The 21,996-nt window shown below is 39.6% G+C and overlaps 1 protein-coding gene across 18 annotated transcripts in view; it reads left to right on the top strand.

Annotated features, from left to right (window-relative positions):
- The window catches only part of LOC141394037 (serine/threonine-protein kinase GL21140), a 134,559-nt gene that overhangs the window by 53,517 nt on the left and 59,046 nt on the right, over positions 1-21,996 (top strand). Inside the window, exon 1 of one of the 18 annotated variants that reach the window (XM_073967825.1) lies at positions 4,053-4,413. The exons of the other annotated variants lie outside the window; for them this stretch is intronic. The gene's annotated coding sequence lies outside the window, so the exon portion shown is untranslated. Of the gene's footprint in view, positions 1-4,052; positions 4,414-21,996 lie in introns of those variants that run through there. 18 annotated transcript variants of the gene reach the window in all.

Here is a 21,996-nt window from a genome sequence, read left to right as displayed (position 1 = left end):
TTCCAACAAGACGGCGCTACATGCCACACAGCGCACGTCACAATCGATTTATTGAAGGAAACATTCGATGAGCGCATAATTTCGCGGAATGGACCTGTCAATTGGCCACCAAGATCGTGTGATTTGACACCATTGGATTATTTTCTTTGGGAATATGTGAAGTCGCTCGTCTACGCCAACAAACCAGAAACGTTAGGGGAATTGGAAGCCAACATTCGTGGCGATATTGCCGCATGATAGCAAGTTTTTAGAAGGATCAAGTCTATAGAGTGAGAGTGGATGAGAATATGACTGAACAAAGACCCGTCAAGGATCACTTTTCCGACTAATACTATATAACCTGTTCATCAGCGATATATCAGGGTAACCTTAAGGAGGAATGCTGCTTACCTACGCCTATGATATCCTATTGGCAATGCAAGGACGCTTTGAGAGCAGAGTAGAGAAGGAGTAAGAGAAAAATGCGGCATATAGGGCTACTTTAGAATCCGTAGCAACGCGTAGCGCACGAGAGAGATACAGAGAGAAAAGGAGAGAGGAGAAAAAGAGAGAGATGGAAAAGCGGGAGTGTGAAAAAATCGAGATGTACATGAGCCAGAATGAAGTCCGAAAATTCTACCAAAGAGTCAAGCATCAAACTGATGGCTTTGGTACAGGCACATCCTCCTGTAGAGACCAGCAAGGTAATTTGGTAACTGATACAGATAGTGTACTCAGGATATGGTATCTGTTGGTATCCAATAGCAACGAAGACGACGAAGATACCACAGTCCCAATCCCAGAAGATGGTATTGAATGTATACCGCCCAGCCAAGATGAGGTAAAGACAGCTATAAATCGGCTGAAGAATAATAAGGCAGCAGGGGCCGATGGCTTACCAGCCGAGCTGTTCAAAACCGGAGGCGACACGCTGATATGGTGTATTCATCAGCTAGTTAGCACCATCTGGCAGGAAGAACGAGTACCCGACGATTGAAATAGGAAAGAACCTCTCCGAAGAGTTTGGTACCAAAAGAGGTTTCAGACAAGGAGACAGCCTTTCGTGTGACCTCTTCAACATCCTGCTAGAAAAGGTTATACGAGAGGCAAACGTCAAAAGAAGTTACACAATCTACACCAATAGTCACATGTTACTTGCTTTTGCTGATGATATAGACATCATGGGCCGATCAGTAAAAGAAGTAACTGATACCTTTATAAAGGTCGAAGGAGAATCTGCTAAAGTGGGTCTGGCGGTAAACGGTGAGAAGACCAAGTTGATGGTGTCGACGCGCAATGCGTCCATTGAGCTCGGACCGATTGTGGATGTTGGTTCCTATAATATTGAGGTAGTAAAAGACTTCGTCTACTTCGACACCTCCGTAAACACAACAAACGACATCAGTTGTGAAATAAAAAGAAGAATTGTATTGGCCAACAGGTGCTACTTTGGTTTAAGTAAGCAGTTCAAAAACAAAGCCACATCTCGTCAAACAAAAATAACGCTCTACAAAACACTGATACTACCCGTGCTGATGTATGGCTCCGAAGCCTGGGTACTTGCGCAAGCAGACATGGCAGTGCTTGGTGTGTTTGAGAGAAAAATTCTTCGAAAGATCTACGGACCAATCTGCGTTGACGGTGAATATCGACGTCGCATGAACCACGAGCTGTATCTGCTATACAACAACATCAATATTGTTAAACGTATCGAGATGCAGCGATTGCGTTGGCTAGGCCATATCATAAGAATGAGTGAAGATGAACCCGCCAAAAAAGGCGTATAAATACGGACCGCTTGGCGGTGCACGCAGAATTGGCAGGCCAAGGAATAGATGGCGCAAACAAGTGGATGATGAGATGAAAAGGCGCGGTATTCCAGAGTGCGAAGCAACAAATAGAGAGGAATGGAGATCTCTTCTTAGTTCGGCCTATAGAACAAATGTTCTGTAATGGGCCAGCTAAGTAAGTAAGCAAGTAGAGAAGGACTTGAATTGTGTATATGGAGACATATCGCAACTATTTAAAGAAATGGTGACTCAACCTCGAAGGTGGAAAATGCGAATCCGTGGTTTTAAGGGCAAACGAGAGTCAACAGTGATAAGCTGTAAGCTGTATGTACTTCCGGAACATACCAACCATCAAAGTTGATAATGAAATGACGGGAACTGCTGACAACATGAAATATCTTGACATTATCCCAAATGACAGGTTAGACTTTTGCCGGCACATGGACTATGTACAGACAAAGGCCACAAAGATAAGCTTTGCCCACCAAAGGCTTTTCCGTATGTGAGAAGGACTATCATCGAATTTAAAACTGCTGATGTACAAGTAATACGGTCCATCATCACCTACTCTTTCGCAGCCTGGGCAGACATTTCGTCCGCCCTAATGGAGAGGGGAGAGGATCAGAGTCTGGGAAAGAAGCATATTGACAGCATGACTGAGAATGAGGCCAACAATAGAAAAAACGGCGTCCGCCCAATAGAAATACATATAACCCGATAGATTTCCGTTGGATCGATGAGGAGCAACCAAGATGTGGACAAATGGACCAACATACTCTGAAGGAAACACCTGGCCACAGCAGTCAACTTTTAAGTTGAAGATAAAAATCGATAGATACAAAAGTCGACTTTTTAGTTGAAGGTTAAAATTGAAAAATCAAAAAGTCGACTCTTTAGTTGTAGGTAAAAATCGAAAGATCTTCATGTGGTCTCTTTAGCTGAAGATAAAATTCTAAACATTGAAAAATCGACTTTTAAGCGGAAGTTAAAAATCAAAAGTTAAAAATTCGACTTTTTAGATGAAGATAAAAATAGAAAAGTCGACTTTTGCATTCGATTGCGTATCCTTAAGGCTGTGGGATAGGATCTGTTCGATAACTCCAAAATGTGTACAAACTTTTACAAAATGCTGCAAATACTTTTTACATGCGAAGTTATCGAACAGATTTATTATTTCCTTCTGTATAACCTACCACTACTTTCCGACTTGTTTATATTTCATTGTAACCATTGTTGTCGATGACTTTTTGTCCCGTACTGTAGTTCCATATTTTTATATAATTACAATTTTTTATGCTCGTTATGTCTTCATTGTGGTGTTTTTTTCGAGTGCTGCCTGCCTCCATACAAATTGCTTAAAGAAAATTGACCACTTTTGGAGCAGTGAGCACCACGATGTGTGCGGATCTTTGTCTGTGTGAGCGGCGATAATAATAAAATAAACAGCGTTAATAATAATACCAATAAATCGGTATATATAACATCGACTTTGGGATGGATAATTGGCTTTCTTCGTCTATTTCTGCTTCTTCTTCTTCTTGTGTATTTTGTTCCACATTTATGTTTTGTATAATTTTTCGCAACTGATTTTATTAGTTTTACTGCCGCTACTAAAGCACAACCTCCACTACCTCTTCAATTCTATTAACGATTTTTTTTTCTTTTTTTTTTGGTATTTACCATTTGGCATTTTTTGTTTGTTTTTTTTTTTTTTTTTCATGGCTTTCTTAAATGGTATCACAATATTTTTGCAAGAGAGACAGACACCAAAGAAGTCTACTTTGCTGCTCCTCAATATTTCGTGTTCGTGTGTGTTTGTTTTTTAGTGAAAGTTTATCGTTAATTTGCCAACAACAGTTCAATGGCTCCAAAGTTTTAACTAAAATTCAAGAAGCAAAAAAAAAAAAAAAAAAAGCTTCGAGTCATGCTACTTACAAAGAAGTAGCATTGCGAAAGAAAAAAATGAAAACATATTATGTCTTCATATTAAATCATAAAAAATATGTGCGACATACATTAAGTCATACAAAATGTACATTCATACATATTGTACGTATGACTCATCGTGTTATGATGAATTGCTTCATTCATAAATGGTGGGCCTCTCTGATTGACTCTATCATTGCAGGAAAGTGTGTGTCTTTCAATGATAATCACGTCGTTGGCCGATGATTGATATGAAGCAAAATGTTGAGATAATTTTATCGAGCTAATTTAAAATATATTGAAAACAATTATAAATCTTCAATGTTATTAATTATTTTTCTTTTCTTCTATTTTCAGGTAATTTTTACAAGCATTTTGATCGCTTTTTAGCAAATGATGTGGGTATAAAAGAATATTTGTTATACATATCCAGAAGATGACGATTATTGAAGCGTTTTAAGATAAGGTTCACAATCTCAGGTCGTGACCAAAATTGGTGCAGAAGATTTTACACCGAAGTTAGAAAAGGCAAAAGATTTGACCAGTAAAAGAAGAAAAAAAAAACGAATCTCAGAAAGATTTTTCGGAATGCTGACAATTTATAGACGAGTGCGAGTGTGTCAAATAAATAGGGGAGTATGGAATTCGAGATACGGTTCAATTAGACCAATTATCTCTGAGACAAGAGCCAGTTATGACCATTATATCTAAGCGAAAGGTAAGCCAAGAACATTATCTTCCCCTTAAAAACCAATAAAGACCATTACCTCGAACATAACGCCCAGTCAGAACCATTATCTCTGAGATAAAAACCAGAACAATAACAACCATTATCTTTGAAATATAGACCAGAAAGAATATTATATTTTGTACCAGTCAAGATCAATATCAGTCACATTTTACGAGGGGAACTAGAAAACTTTCTGGCCTAGGCAACACGCAGTGTCCCCAGGCGTCATTTGACATTTTTTTTGGAAAATTTAACAGTTCTTAGCCTAAGCGTACTCAGGACAGTTTGACATACGACCATGTGTTGTGTTGTTTACAGTGACTTGAAAAAATCACTTTGCAAAAAAAAAAAAAAAATAGAAGTTACCTTTGAAAATTTTCGTCCGATAATTTGTCACAACTTTCGACGTTGATAATCACGGCAAGAGAGCATCGATCAAATTAAATCTTTGTACGTCGATAAAGGACCATCCTATAGCACTATGAAAACGGGTTTAATGTATTCAATCGTGGTCGCCGACACTTGCCAAAAAACGAAGCTCGTGAGGGTCGCCGAAAAACGGCCGTTGTGCCAGAAAAAAATTAAGCCGTGCGTGAACGGATAATGCAAGATCGCCATGTTATATACCGTGAGATAGTGGTATCCTTGGGCATTTCTTGCACTATCTAACATTTGATATTGCATGAACACCTGGCCGCAAAGAAGGGCTCCTGTAGATTAGTGCAAAAAATTGTGAATAAAAACACTCCCGGTGCTTCAAATGACAATGACTTCATTTGATTCAAGCACATTAAGAAAAAAAGGTGTGGTCAACGATTTTCGTTGTCAAAAGATGCTGTAAAAGCGTTCAGAAACCTTGTTTTGGAGGTGTCTCAATCAAGCCACTGTAAAGAACCCAACACATGGTCGTATGTCAAGCTGTCCTGGGTACGATTAGGCTAAAAACTGTCAAACTTTCCAAAAACAAAAAAATTTCAAATGACGCCTGGCGACACTGCGTTTTGTCTAGGCCAGAAAGTTTTCTAGTGCCCCTCGTATGATCGTTATATCTGTGATAATGCCATTGACTTCAACTCAGAAGGTCTATGGTTCGATTCCCAGGTCGGGAAAAGAAATACCCCTCAGTGTAATGTAGGCGACATTGCAGCCATGAGTATTGCAGCCATGAGTATTGCAGCCATGTAAACCTTCTCTATAAGTGGCGTCGTAAGACACGCCATTTGGCCTCAGCTATAAAAAATAGTTCCCATATCATTGAGATGAATCGGAGGGAAGTCTTCTGTGCCCCTTCGGGAATGTTGTATGTGTCTTTGTGATAAGGTTAAGCCGTGAGCGTTTTATTTGAGAAAAATCAAGTCATGAGATAAACTCCAGTCGTGGCCGTTATCTCTCTGAGATAAAAATCGTTATCTCTAAAATAAGGACCAATCAAATCAATTATCTCTGAAAAAATGTCCATAATCTCCAAACTGAAGACCAGCTAGGAACATTATCATAGTTATAAGTAGCAGCCAAGACCATTGTCTCAGAGATAACAGTAATTTAGGGCAAGGCAGAACTTTCATATTATAAATAATGCCCTTTGTCACAATGTGGTGTAGGGTATAAAATACCGGTAAAGTTCTTTGTCCTGTTAGGATCCTTACAACTTGGATATAGACTAGACAGAACCATCATGGTTCTGGAAAAACACCAATCAAGATCAGTATCTTTGAAATAAGGGTAACTTTGAATAATTATTTACGAAATTATGGACCGCCAAGAACATTGGTCCAGACCATTATCTATTATATAAAATTTATACATGATCATTATGTATTAGATAAAAACCGTTTAGGACCGTTATCTCCAGTTAGGAGATCATCTCCGAGATACGGGACAATCAGGACCAATAGTACGGGCTATTATCTCGGAGATATCAGTATAGTATATCACATATAAAGTTCGCTGATGACCTTTAAGTCTGAGATAAGGTCCAGTCAGGAACATTATTCAATATTAAGAAGTGGTCAAGGTTATCAACTCGTGAGAAGAGGTCCAATCAGAACCATTTTATGAGAAATAATTACCAATATCTCAGAGATTGTGCCCAGGTAGCACCATTAACTCCGAGAAAAGAGCCAGTCAGGACCTATATGCATAAGTATACGGAAATTGTATCAGGGATAGACAGTGTTGCTGTGATAAGACATGACCTATTACCATTTAAACAAAATGTTTGTTTCGGCTCCCTCCTTTTTGTGGCTTGGATGTTTGACATTCTTGCTGCTCTTCTGGAATCTCCCTCCTCACCGATCCGTACTTTTCCCTTAAGCTGGCTACTGATAATTTTTATTGGACCACAGCCTTGGTGGATGTAATCCAACAGCTTATCGTTATTCCTGCGCGATGATCCTTGTGTAGCCTTCCAGATCGTCTACTGGTGTCGAGCACATCCCTCTATTGCTTTTTGGTTACCATGGCATAAGTAGATGGCGGCTCCGCTCCAATCTCCCCGGCCGTCTTCCTCTTCTGGAAGACTTCTTTTCTAAGTCCGCCATCATTCCAGAACATTCTGCTGTCGGGCTCACCCACTTCATGTCTGAGCTCTCCTTTTCGCCCTCTATCAAAGGATAGTTTGGACAGTCTCCTCCGAATAGGTCTTGACGAGGTTTGCTTGGGATATTTGAAGGTGGTAATATCTTTTTGTTCTTACACGGTTTAGCGGTGTTCTTTTACTCAGGAGAGGGAGTATTGTTGACATCCTTTGAAGCAACCTACTGTTCTTCATTTAGTCGCGACTGGTTCTCCTCAAAGTTTAGTCATTTAGCCCCTGACCACCCTTTTCGTTCCAAGTTTTGCGATACTTTCGCCTACATAATATAACATCTTGTGGACATCCTCTTTTTTTAGGATTTTCCACAACGGTGCGGTTTCTTTTGTTGTTGCTGTTGGATTCGGAGTCGCTTCCAGTGTCTGTTGATTGGGTCAATAGATGCCAAGTCATCCACATCTGTGGGAGATGTTTGCTCACGATAGTTTGACGACACTCGTCCCCGCCGGAATTGGGTTATTTAGGCCATGCACCGTAACTTTATTTCATTTTTTTCCTTCTTTCATCTTTCCTTTTTGTTTGTTGGGGAACACCCCCGTAGACGGTTTTTTATCCGTGGGAAACTCAAGGTGATCGTGGGAATGGTACGTGATAGTATCACTCTACCACAGACTAGTCATATCACAAAGTGATTTCCCTCATTTAGAGCAGAGTAGTGTAACCATCCACCACTCCCCTTTCCGAAGGGTGGAACGTGCCCGGTAGTAGCACTTACAAACACCATCGGGGATTTCGTTCTTTTCAGTTCAGCATCTTTCGTGATGACCTTTTGACGTTCACTTAATTTAAATCTGCTCAGAGACCTTCCGAGTACTTCCATAAATTATACTAGTTGATAAACTCCTCTCTTTTAAAAGTGCAAAATATCCTAGGTTTGACTGCAGACTCCCTATTATACCCTCAGCATTTATGCTAACGAAGGTATATACACTTTCATACGGCCAAAATGTGCCTCATCGAAATAATGGTTTTAGACCCCAAGTATGTTTGGACCAAATGTGTTTGAGACAATTTGGAGTCGATTTAGCAATGTCCGTCCGTCTGTCTGTCTGCCTGGCTGGTGCGGACGATAACTCTCGAACGGTTGAACCGATTTGGTCCAAAATTTGGCTTTCGCAATATTTTGTCCAAACTTAGTTTAAGTTCGAGGATGGGTTATATCGGTCCACTCCTTCCAGTACCTCCCCCACAAAAGTTCGAAAATGTTCGGAAAATTTGTGCGCATGATAACTCTTGAAGGGAGTAACCGATTTGGTCCATACTTTGCACATCTTGAAATTGCTACCAAACTTAGATGAGGTTCCAATATGGACTCAATCGGTCCACTGCTTTGGGTGCCTCCCACACAAAATTTTGGAAATGTTCAGTTTAGGACCTGCTCTCGAATCGTTTTGATTTTTGTTGTAACAACTTGTATTCACGGACCTCCATACGGCGGTACAAGTTTCATCAGGGGCAAAACCATACTTCCTGAGAAAATAGCCTGAAAGTTTCAAAAAACCCCTATGACACCGCGTGTAGTGGTTGGAGTGCATGATAACTGTAGAACGGATCTGCCGATTCGGTCCAAAATTTGGCCTTCGTAATATTTTGTTCAAACTTTTTGTATGTTCGAAGATAAACCATATCGGCCCACTCCTTCAGGTACCTCCCCCACAAAAGTTCAAAAATGTTCGAAAAATTGTGCGCACGATAACTCCTGAAGGTAGTGACCGATTTGGTCCATACCTTACACATCCTTAGATATCTACCAGATAAAGTTCAGGTTCCAATATGGACTATATTTGTCCACTCCATCCGGTACCTCCCACATAAAATTTCGGATAAGTTCACTTTAAGACCTGCTCTCGAATCACTTTGTTTTCTGTTGAAGCAACTTGCATTCTCTGCCTTAACTACGACGGAAAAGGGGTTTTTAGGGGCAAGTCCCTACTTCTTGAGAAAACAGCCCGAATGGTGTAAAAAACCGTATTTAGTGGATGGAGAGAGCACGATAACCGATTTGGTCCAAAATTTGGCCTTCGATCCTCGTTCATAACTGACTATGTCTGTCCGTTCCTTTAAGTACCTTCTCCGCAACACTTTTGACCTTTTATACCAATCCAAATTTTGAAAAGTCCTTAAATATATTCGAGCTGTCCGCAGATGAAAGTTTCAATTCACATAGGCTGAGGGTATATCTCTGTCGGCAAAGCCGACTGATAGTTTTTTGTTTACTTGTTTTCTATCATTTTACATTTCTCAAAGCTTATTGTTTCTTCTTACATCTTCATGTTTAAAGATCTTAGATAAGTTTCAGACAGCTCCATTTAACAGTACGAGGCCAATCAAGGCATTTATCTCTGAAATATAGTCTAGCCACCAAACGTTATCTCTCTGAGACTGGACCTCTCTGACATGTTAGTCGAGATCTCACATCTATTATCCAACCATGAAAGTTATCTCTCTGAGAAGGTTCAGTCTCTCAGATAAGGGTCAGTCAGAATTTTTAGCTTCTTTATCTTCCAGAACCTTTATATTTAAGATAATGATATTTCAGCTCCCTTATCTTTGAAATAATGATCATAATTTCTGAGATAAGGTCCAGTTAGGGACATAATTTCAGTGTTAATAAGGGCCAGTCGAGACTATTATATCTGAGATTAGGACGATTATAGCTGAGATAATAGTAATTTTCTATTACGTGTGGTGATCATTATATTTAGAATAAAGTCATGAACATTATCTCCGATGTAGTTAGATCCATTATTTCTGTTGGTCGTCCAGCTCAAGGAGAACTCTTACTTACTTAGTTGGCCCATTACAGAACATTTGTTCCATAGATCGAACTAAGAAAAGATCTCCATTCCTCTCTGTTTTTCGCTTGACTTTTTGGAATACCGCGCCTTTCCATTTCTTCATCCACTTGTATGCTCCATCGAAGCTTAGGCCTGCCGATTCTGCGTGCACCGCCATGTGGCATGTATTCATACGCCTTTTTAGCGGGTTCATCATCGCTCATTCTCATGATATGGCCTAGCCAACGCAATCGTTGCATCTCAATACGTTTAACTATATTCATGTCTTTGTATAGCTTATATAGCTCTTTCGAAGAATTTTCCTCTCAAACACACCAAGCACTGCCTTATCTGCTTGCGCAAGTACCCATGCTTCGGAGCCATACATTAGCACGGGTAGTATCAGCGTTTTGTATAGTGTTATTTTTGTTTGACGAGATGTGGCTTTGTTTTTAAATTGCTTACTTAGACCATAGTAGCATCTGTTGGCCAATACAATTCTTCTTCTTATTTTACAACTGATGTTGTTTGTTGTGTTTATGGCAGTGCCGAGGTAGACGAAGTCTTTAACTACCTCAAAATTGTAGGTACCAACTTCCACAGTTGGTCCGAGCTCTATGGACGCTTTGCGCGTCGACACCATCAATTTGGTCTTTTCGCCGTTTACCGCCAGACCCACTTTCGCAGATTCTGCTTCGACCTTCCTAAAGGTATCAGTTACTTCCTTTACTGATCGTCCCATGATGTCTATGTCATCAGGATAGGCAAATAACATGTGGCTATTGGTGTAAATTGTGCCATTTCTTTTGACATTTGCATCTCGTATTACCTTTTCCAGCAAAATGTTGAATAGGTCACACGAAAGGCTGTCTCCTTGTCTGAAACCTCTTTTGGTACAAAATTCTTCGGAGAGGTTCTTTCCAATTTTAACTGAGGAGCTAGTATCAGTTAAAGTCATCTTACAAAGCCGGATGAGCTTTGCGGGGATACCAAATTCAGACATTGCATGGAATACCTTTGATCGGAGGGGACTGTCGAATGCTGCTTTATAATCGACAAAAAGGTGAAATGTGTCGATCTGCATCTCTTGGGTCTTCTCTAGGATTTGCCGCAGGGTAAATATCTGGTCAATGGTGGACTTGTCAGGTCTAAAGCCACATTGGTATGGTCCAATTATTTCGTTGACCATTGGCTTTAGTCGTTCGCACAATATCCCTGACACTATCTTATAGGCAATAGGGAGGAGACTTATGCCCCTATAGTTGGAGCATACAGTCTTATCTCCTTTCTTGTGGACGGGGCACAGGATACTCAGGTTCCAATCGTCGGGTACTCGTTCTTCCTGCCAGATGGTGCTAACTAGCTGATGAATACACCTCATCAGCGTGTCGCCTCCGGTTTTGAACAGTTCGTCTGGTAAGCCATCCTGCTGCCTTATTATTCTTCAGCCGATTTATTGCTGTCTTTATCTCATCTTGGCTGGGCGGTATACATTCAATACCATCTTCTGGGATTGGGACTGTGGTATCTTCGTCGTCTTCACTGCTATTGGATACCAACAGTTTTGAAAAATGTTCTTTCCATATCCTGAGTACACTATCTGTATCAGTTACCAAATTACCTTGCTGGTCTCTACAGGAGGATGTGCCTGTACCAAAGCCATCAGTTTGATGCTTGACTCTTTGGTAGAATTTTCGGACTTCATTCTGGCTCCTGTACATCTCGATTTTTTCACACTCCCGCTTTTCCATCTCTCTCTTTTTCCTGAGGAAAAGACGTTTCTCCTCTCTCCTTTTCTCCCTGTATCTCTCTCGTGCGCTACGCGTTGCTACGGATTGTAAAGTAGCCCTATATGCCGCATTTTTCTCTTCGGTGGCAGCACGACACTCCTGATCATACCATGGATTCCTTGGTGGAGGCCTCTGGTATCCAAGTATGGATTTTGCGGCTGTTTGCATGGAGTGGGCAATGCTTTGCCATTGCGCTGATATGTTATCGGGATGAGGAGTGCTTTGATCAAGCAATTGGGCTAGTTGAGTGGAATATGCTGTGGCTATCTGTTGTGATTGCAGCTTTCCGATGTCTAACTTTCGTGTTGTGGCTGTTCGTGCTTTATTTGCAACGTTTAGACGGGTACGTACCTTTGCTGCAACAAGGTAGTGGTCCGAATCAATGTTTGCGCCTCGGAACGATCGTACATCCAACACGCTGGATGAATGTCTTCCATCTATCACAACATGATCAATTTGATTACTTGTTCTTTGATCTGGAGACAGCCAGGTGCCGTTATGAATATCGAGATGATTAAATCTGGTACTGCTAACTACCATGTTTTTTGCAGCTGCAAAGTCTATCAGTCTCATACCATTGTCAGATGTTTCACTGTGGAGACTGAATTTCCCGACTGTTGGCCCAAAGATATTCTCCTTTCCAATTTTGGCATTAAAATCGCCTAGAATGGTTTTAATGTCATGGGCAGGGCAACTGTCGTATGTTTCTTCTAAGCGCTCGTAAAATATATCTTTGGTCTGTTCGTCCTTTTCTTCAGTGGGAGCATGAGCGCAAATAAAGCTGATGTTGAAGAATTTAGCTTTTATTCGAATTGCAGCAAGTCTTTCATTCACTGGGGTGAAGCTGGATACCAGATGTATTAGTCTCCGACTAACTACGAATCCGCAACCAAACTCATGCTTTACGTCATGGCAGCTAAAATACAGTGCGCCACCTTTAGGTGTTGTTGGTTGTGACGCCTTTCCCAATCCATCGTATTTCCTGTATGGCAGTAATATCGGCCTTGTACTTTTCAAGTACGTCTGCCAATGCGAAGACTGCACCTTCTCTATAAAGAGTGCGAACATTCCAGGTGCAGATTCGCAGATCATGGTCCTTAAAACGTTTGCGGGGTTCGTCAACTTTAGAGGGGTTTGTTTTTCTTTTCTTTCGTTTTTTCATAGTAGGCTGTTTTTTCTAGGGGAGGGTTACTAACCCGACGCCCAAACTTTTTAACTTTCTTATGGGTGAACGCGCGGCACATGTTAGCTCACTACCTTTAACGGGTGTTAAAGTTCCCCAGGTGACACCACGGGGAGGTCAGTGTCCACTTGAGATGAAAGAGGGACCAAGATAAATCCTGGGCTTGCCATGTTAAAACCGGTCAGGACCGTTCCTTGGTATCTTCCATCCCCTACGTCATCCTCAAGGAGAACTCATAATCTCTAATATAAGGTCAAGTCATTAGCATTTTTCTTATGCAAGATTCAGTTAATAATAAGAGCCAGTCAGGAACTTTATCTCTAATACAAAGAGCCAGTTATGTATATCCGTTTTCTCTGCTCCAATGATGGGAGTCAGCAAATATTATTTCCGGAAAAGGGATTGTTTTAGGACCTTTTTCGTTGAAATAAGGACCAGTCAGCAGGTACGTTATCTTAGTTATAATGTCCAGTCGGGACCATTTCCTCCGTTAAAAGATTCAGTTAATTATTTCATATCTAGGATAAAGTAAAAAACTAGGACCATTGTCTCTTTTATTATATCTCAGAAAATGCTTGGTCCTGGCCATTATCTGTCTCTGGGATAAGATTCAGTAAAGACTATCATCAAATAAATTCGCTATACCATCAGTGAGATAAGCCAATTTCATTATAAATACGGCTTATTACAGAGGTAATTATCCTAAATGGCCCTTATTGCGGAGATAGTCATCCTTACTGCCCCTCTGTTCTCAGAGATTATGACCATAAGTAGACCTTATTTCAAAGATTATAGTCCTGACTGTCCTTTATGATATTTTTAGAAATAAATATAGAAAAAATATGATTAGCTAGCTCTTCATTATATACATTCAGTTAGTTCCGTACAAAAAATGTATTATATTTTCCACAACTACGTTCTGGAAACACATTTCCCTATGACTTTTCACTGGGCATTTTCATTCATGCATTTTGTCTGATGTTCGTTCATCGGCATTTGTATACAATTCAACCACCACCACACCATCCACACCACCACCACCTGTTTCCTTGCATCTCATCTCCATATAAAACTCATATTTTAGTTCTTCCGCATTGTTATTGTGAATAGACCTTAATATGCTCTGCCACCCACCCTCTCGTTGTCTTTTGGCAACCAGGGGACATTTGGTTAGAACGAAAAAAAACAACTGCATCATAAATAAACAAACAACAAATTCGAAATTACAAAGGCCGGCCGGCCGGCTGATGTAAATAAAATCTACACCGCTATGGCGCATGAAGAGATTAAGTCACAATTTGAAAATAAAGAACAAAATTCAGTTATAAAGTGGGTTTATAGAAAATAACAATATTTTAAATTTAGATTTATAGGACTTCTTTGAAGAAGGACTTCTTTTCCAAGATCAGGATTCTTTAATGGAACCTATAAGACTTCTTCCAAAAGTCCGATGAGTGTAATTTCCGAATATCAACACGTATGATTTTTAAAAAATAATATGTGTGTTCCCGCGCACAAAAATTGTCAAATTTATAAGGGGGAAAATGTAAATGTTACGAAATTTTTAGATTCTGGAACAGAAGACCTATTGGGTATTCTTTTTGAACCCCGTGGTCGCGATTTCTGTTCTATAAAATTTTTAAATAAAAAAATATTCGCATTAAAAAGTTCAATTGACTTTTCTTTACAAAAATTACCTTTTCCATAGTTTCAGAGCAGCACGACTGGACCCTCAGAGAACTTCCTCTGGCTAAGAGTATAGAATAGCAATTAAGTCCTTTTAACTTTCAATTCTCTTCAGCTATGATCATTTTACCAATGAGTTCCTTCAAGCATTAAATGTTCTAAATATTTTTTCATTAGAATTTCAGCAAATGGCTGGCCGGGCCTTAAAGGTGTAGGGGAATATTTTGTATGCATCCATATTGAAGGAAATACATACATATGTACATACGTATGAATGCTTGTGTGATTATATGTTCGTATTACCCTTCAAGTCATGCAGTCAACCATTGAATTTGTCTATCTATCTCCCCCATTTATTTTTTGTTATCTTTATTGTTGTATTTTATGTGTATTAGAATTTTTTGCCATGTTTTGGAGTTGCCAATTATTTTTAAAATTAAAAACAAATTCGTAACCTATGTAATTTCTGGGATTAATGGTTTCAAATAGATCTTATTGGCCATTATTATGGAGATAATGGTCGTCAGTGGAAATTATCTCAGAAATAATAATCTTAATATATGACTATTTCAGAAATAATGATAATGGGTGGACATTTTTTTCCAGTCAGGTCCATCATCTCTTGAATAGTGGCCAATCGAAACCTAACTGGTCATTCTCTCAGTTAAGAAACGTAATTAGATATTTTATCTGAGATAATGATTCTTCTAGTGATTTATACTTATACCAGATATTTATCGTATCTATCATCTATACCAAAGCTGGTAACACTGGCCAGTTCATTTCTTCATATTTTTTTGTTTCTTCGGACGAACGAACCCTTACCCTTACGCTGCAAATCCTTTACCCGGATGACAGTTGGCTGAATTGCTTATTTAACCAATTCCATTGATAGAAATGCTGCAAAAAAAAAAATAAAAAATGGTGCCTTAATACTCTTCGTCTTGTTGGTTGTCAATGGAATGTCAAACGATTTGTTTACATTCAGCATGAATCGGTGGTCTGGCGTTTTTCTTAAGAGTTTTTTTTTTTCACTTTCGTTTTGTCTTACAAAGAGTTTTTGTATGACTAAAAGGAATATTTGATGTAAATACTGGAGAAAGAAAGTTGTTTTGTAGGTTTGTTGGGAATTTTGTTGAAAATAAAATACTCTGTAATCGGTCTTGTAGTGACTGACCCCAATATCGGTCTTTATTACCCTTTTCTCGGATATACTGCCCTTTATCTGTGACATAATTGTCCTGACTACCCTTTATCTCAGGAATAATGGTCTTTTATATATCTTTAACTCAGAGATACTAGACTTGATTGTCCTTTATTTCAGATATACCTGACTGGCTACTTTCCTAAAGGCTGGCCCTGAACTTATACTAATACTAGTCCTTATAACAAAATTAATTGCAATGACTTATATCTGAGATAATTCTCTTAATTAACCCTTATAATGGCCCTGACTTCTGATTATAGCCGACATAATTGTCATGACTTCCCATTATCTGAGAGATAGTGATCCTGACTGGGCTTTAACTTAAAGATTATGGTTTTGACTTCCTTTTATTTTACAGATAATGGTACTGAGTGGTCCTTATATCAGAGTTAATGGTCCTCACTGACACTTATCTCGGAGATAATGGTCCTTACAAGCCCTTATAATGTCCCTGACTGCACCTCAAATACAATATCCCTGACAGTACTTTTTGTTAAATAAAATGGTCTTGATTCCCCTATATTTTGGAGATAATGGTCTTTACTGGCCCTTATGTCATAGATACTGGCCCTTGCTGTCACTTATCTCAAAGATAATGGTCCGTTCTGACCGTTATTTCAGAGACAATGGTCCTTACTGGCACTTATCTCATAGATAATGGGGGTTACTGCACTTTATCGCAGAAATAATGGTAATACCTGCCCATTGTCTCAGGACCACTGGATTGTCCTTTATCTGAAAGATAATGGCCTCGAATGGCACTTATCTCAGAGATAATGAACCTTATTGGCGCTTATTTCATATATAGCGATCCTTAATGACGCTTGTCTCAAATATACTCATTCTTACTGGCCCTTATTTCAAATATAATGGCCCTCATTTGCCTTTATCTCAGAGATAATGGTCCTTACTTGACCATATGTTAGATATAATAGTCCTTACTGACCCTTATCTCATAGATACTTTTATTTGGTGGAACTTATCTGAGAAATAATAGTCCTAACTGACTCTAATCATAAATATAATGGTACTGACTTCCTTTATTTCAGATATAATGATCTGGATCCCCTTTATTTTAGAGATAATTGTATTTACTGGCTCCTATCTCAGAGATAATGATCCTTACTGGCCGTTATCTCAGAGACAGTGGTACTTGTTGGCCCATATCTCAAAAATAATGGTTCTTACTGGCCCTAGTATCAAAGGAAATGACCTTCATTGGTCCTTATCTCTGAGACAATGATATAACTGACTGAATCCTACCACAGAGCTAATTGTCTAACTGAATGAATCTCATCGCAGAGTTAACGGTCCTCATTAGCCCTTTTCTAAGGTCCTCTGGCCCTTACCTCAGAGATAATGATCCTTACTAGCTCTTATCTCAGAAATAATGGTCCTTAGAGGCGCTTATCTCAGAGTTAAAGGTCTTGATTTCACTTCAGTTTAGAGATAATGTCTGGTCCTTTTTTCAGAGATAGTGGTACTGACTGGTCTTTGTCTGAGATAATGGTATAACTGACTGAATCTTACCACAGATATAATTGACTAACTGAATGAATCTTATCGCAGAGTTAATGGTCCTCATTAGCCCTTTTCTATGAGACCATGGCCCCTACTGGCTCTTACCTCAGAGACAATGATCCTTACTGGCTCTTATCTCATATATAATGGTCCTTACAGGCCCTTATCTCAGAGATAAATGTCTTGATTTCACTTCAGTTTAGAGATAATGCCTGGTCCTTTTCTCAGAGATAGTGGTACTGACTGGTCCTTGTCTCAGAGATAATGGTCCTTACTGACTCTTATCTTTAAGAAATAATGATCCCTACTGACCCGTATCTCAGAGATAATGGTCCTTACTGGCTTTTATCTCAGATATACTGTCCCTTATCTCAGAGATAATGGTCTTGACTGGCCCATAACATAGAGATAATGGCCCCAAACTCAGGGATAGTGGTCCTTACTATCCCTTATTTCGGATATAACGGTCTTTACTGGCCCTTTCTTAAAGAAAATGGGTCGGTATTACCCTTCTGTCAGAGACAATGGCTCTTAATGCCCTTATCTCAGGGATAATGATTCTTACCACCCCTTATCTCGTAAATAACGGTCCTTACTGGATCTTATCTCATGGATAAAGGCCCATATTGACCCTTATCTCAGAGATAATTGTTCCTACTGGCCCTCTCAGATATAATTGTCCCAACTGGACCTTTTCTTAGATATAATGGTCCTTATTTCAGAGATAGGGTCCTTACTGGCTCTTATCTCAGATAATGGTCCTAACTGCCCTTATCTCAAAGATAATGGTCGTTACTGACCCTTATCTCAGTGATAACGGTCCTTACTGGTCCTTATCTCAGAGATAAGGTCCTTACTGGCTCTTATCTCAGATAATGGTCCTAACTGGCCCTTATCTCAGGGATAATGGTCCTTACTGACCCTTACCGCAGTGATAACGGTCCTTAATAATGACCCCTATTGGCCCTTATCTCAGAGATAATATTACTTACTAACCCTTGGGGGCCACCGTGGTGCAATGGTTAGCACGTCCGCCTTGCACTCAGAAGGTCTGCGGTTCGAATCCCAGGCCAAGCAGCATCAAATTTTCAACGGTGGCAAAATTCCCCCTCAGTAATGCTGGCGACATTTCCTGAGTATTTAAGCCATGAAAAACTTCTCTACAAGTGGTGTCGTAAGACACGCCGTTCGGACTCGGCAATAAAAAGTAGGTCCCATATCATTGAGCCAATATGAATCGGCGTGCACTCATTGATATGAGAGAAGTCTCCCTTGTCCCATCTGGGATGTTTGTGGAACAATTATTATTATTAACCCTTATCTCAGAGTTAATGATCCTGACTGTCCTTTATCTTAGAGAAAAATGTCTTTATTTCCCTTTAGTTTAGAGATAATGGTCCTTTCTGGCCCTTATCTCAGAGATAATGGTCTGTGCTGGCCCTTATCTTTGAGTTAATGGTCCTTGCTGGCTGTTATCTCAGAGATTATGGTAGTTACTGGTCCTTATCTCGGAGATAATGGTCCTTACTGGCGCCTATCTCAGGGATAATGGTCCTTACTGACCCTTATCTCAGAGATAACGGTCCTTACTCGCCATTTTCTCAGAGATAATATTTCTTACTAAACCTTATCTTGAGATAATGGTTCTGATTGTCCTTTATCTCAGAGAAAAAAGTCTTTATTTCCCTTTCGTTTAGAGATAATGGTCCTTACTGGCCCTTATCTCAATGATAATGGTCCGTACTGACCCTTATCTCAGAGATAATGGTCCATAGGGACCCTTTTCTCAGATACAATGGTCCTTACTGGCCCTTATCTCAGAAATAATGGTCCTTACAGGCCCTCATCTCAAAGATAACGGCCCTTATCTCAGAGATAATGGTCCGTACTGGCCCTTATCGCATAGACAATGGCCCTTATTGGTCCTTATCTCAGAAATAATATTACTTATTGACCCTTATCTCAGAGATAATGCTCCTGCCGAGCCTTTCTTTAAGAGACATTGATCACTGCTGGCCCTTACGTATGAGATAATGACTCTTACTGGTTCTTATCTCAGAGATAATGGTTCTGACTGTCCCCTAACTCAGAGATAATGTTCCATACTAGCTCTTAGCTCAGAGATAACGGTCCTTACTGGCTCCTATCTCAGAAATAATGGTTCTGACTTGTCCCTTAACTCAGATATCATGTTCCCTATTTTACTGGCCTTATCTCTTAGATAAGAGTATTTGGTGGCCCTTATCTCAGAGATAATGGTCCTTATTTGCCCTTATCTTAGAGATAATGGTCTTAAATGGTTCTCATGTCAGGGATAATGGTCTTGATTCCCTTTCATTTTAGACATAATGGCACTGACTGGTCTTTTTTCAGAGATAAAAGTCCTATCGAGCCTTTATCTCAAAGATAATGGTACCGACGGGTCCTTTTCTCAGAGATAATAGTCTTAATTCCCCTTTTTATGAATGGTGTCTTCCTCGGAGATAATATTTGTGACTGGTCCTTATCTCAGGGATAATGGGCCTATGCGGCTGTATATAAGAAACGTTGGTCCCAGTATGTTTTGTTTCAAAGATATTTTTCAGAAATTTGATTCTATGGTCACAGATAATGATTCTGACCAGGGACGTACGCAAGGGGGGCCATGGGGCCCGGCGCATTTCATAAATTTTCTTAACATTCTTCTTCAAAAATGTCATATTTGTTCTGACGAGCCCTTGTATTCGAGACAATTGTTCTAACGAGCCCTTATCTCAGAGATAATAGTTCTGACGGAACCTTATCTCAGAGATAACACCCTTTACTGGCCCTTATCTCAAAAATAATGGACCTAACTGCCCTAATCTCAATGATTGTAGTCCTTTAGCAAACACATAATGGTCCCGAGATAAAATTCCTAACAGTTCATGGCCCACTAGATAATGCGAGGCACCGTTGGGAGCTACCGTCCGCCCAGCAAAAGGTCTGCGGTTCAATCCCTGACCACAGACCACTTAGTGTAATACTGGCTTACATTTCCTGAGTATTTCAGCTATGAGAAACTTCTATACAAGTGGTGTCGTAAGATACGCCGTTCGGTCTAGGCGATAAAATGTAGTTTCCATCTCATTGAGCCAATATGAATCGGCGTGTACGCATTGATATGAGATAAGTCTCCATTGTCCCTTGGGGATGTTGTAGAAACATATGTATGTATGATCCTGTCTATCATTTATCTCAAAGATAGTGGTTCTGATCGGTCCCTATTCCAAAGATAATTGCAAACAAATATCCTAATTGACCATTGTTTTCGGGATAGTGGCCCCAAGCAGAGGTTTTTAATCACCTATATTCCGGTTGTCTTTTATCACAGAGATAATGGTATTGACTGTCCCTTATGTCGGAGGTAGTGGTCCTGCGCCCTTATCTTCGAGATAATTGGGACACATCCTCGCTTCTTTGTCCATTATATCAAATATACCATATTCATTTAAAAAATATTTATGCTGCCGCTGCACCTGTAAGAACCTTCTACATTATTTGCACATTTTTAAGGTTTTACCAAATTTAAACACTGCTCCAAAGAATGCGCACATACCCACATTCCTTTGTGTGATTACCTTTGGCAATCAATGCAATTTGCAATAGAACTCAAATCGAAATTTTAGAATCAGATAGAGCTCTACGTCTACGTCACATTCAATGATTTTTTTTCATACGTTATATTTTTAAAATGCTGTGTTGTCTGCTGCTGCATACTTCAGCCAATCCCTTTTTGCATGGCATTCACCCAAACAAGCAGCCCGGCAATCAACAAACCGACCGACCGAACGACTGATTCCTCTTTAGCTGTATCATCCATCCTTAGCATTTTCGGTGTTTACTTTGGGACAAAATTGTTGAAAATTTGTCAAGTTAAACATAAAATTAACAGCATTCCATGATAAAGTAGCGGTGCAGCACCATCATTACCTCCGGCACACAGACGTTCAAGAGCAGGGAGACGACACCAAAAATGACAATGGTGGTGTGGCATTCATTCCCCATTTCATGTTTGCTTTTATTGCTGCTTTATATGCTTAGCCTTACCAACAAATGGTGACGTCTTTGTCTGGAATTTTGTGCTGTTCTTTGTTCTTTTGGCCAACAACAATTTTCGTGTTTTTGTTTTTATTCTGTTGGCAAAAATATTACCCCAAAATGCCATTGTCACAAAATATGTAAATTTTTAAGAGCAAAATATAGTTGAAATGAAAACAAGAAGCAATAAAAAATAAAACTTAGCCTAAGCGATTTACATGCTGCTGCTGCTGCCGCGCTTAATGTTAGGTTACAATAATATGCTTTCAATAATATAAAGCAGCGACAAACTATTTCGAACAATGACAGAATTTGTTGTTGTTTGCACATAAAAGCGTTCTTTTTTTCTTTCTAATAAAAAACAAAAAGAGGTCAATAGCACAGAATGACTGGCGGCTGGTTAGAGGAATGTCAGCGATGTTTATTTTTTTGTTTTTTTTGGGAAGACAAAGAAATGCTTTTATTTGACAAATTGGAGTTTATGTGATAAGGGTTCAGAGTTATTGCTGAGATGTCAGTTAAGGTCCTGATTGACCGCTTTCTCTGAGATAAAGATCCTGACGGGCTCATATCTTCGAGGAAATGGTCCTCACTGGGCGTTAACTCATAGATAATGGTCCCGAGGAGCCCTTATCTCAGAGATAATCGATCTGACAGACCTGTATGACAGGGATAATGGTCCCGAAAGGCCATTATATCGGATGTAATGGTCCTGACTAGGCCTTATATAAGAGATAATGGTCCTGACGCGTCCA

The sequence above is a fragment of the Musca autumnalis genome, unplaced genomic scaffold (genome assembly GCF_047663935.1).
Source record: "Musca autumnalis isolate F117 unplaced genomic scaffold, ASM4766393v1 scaffold_2, whole genome shotgun sequence".
Lineage (NCBI taxonomy): Eukaryota > Metazoa > Arthropoda > Insecta > Diptera > Muscidae > Musca > Musca autumnalis.
This window is presented reverse-complemented; position numbering and strand designations above follow the sequence as displayed.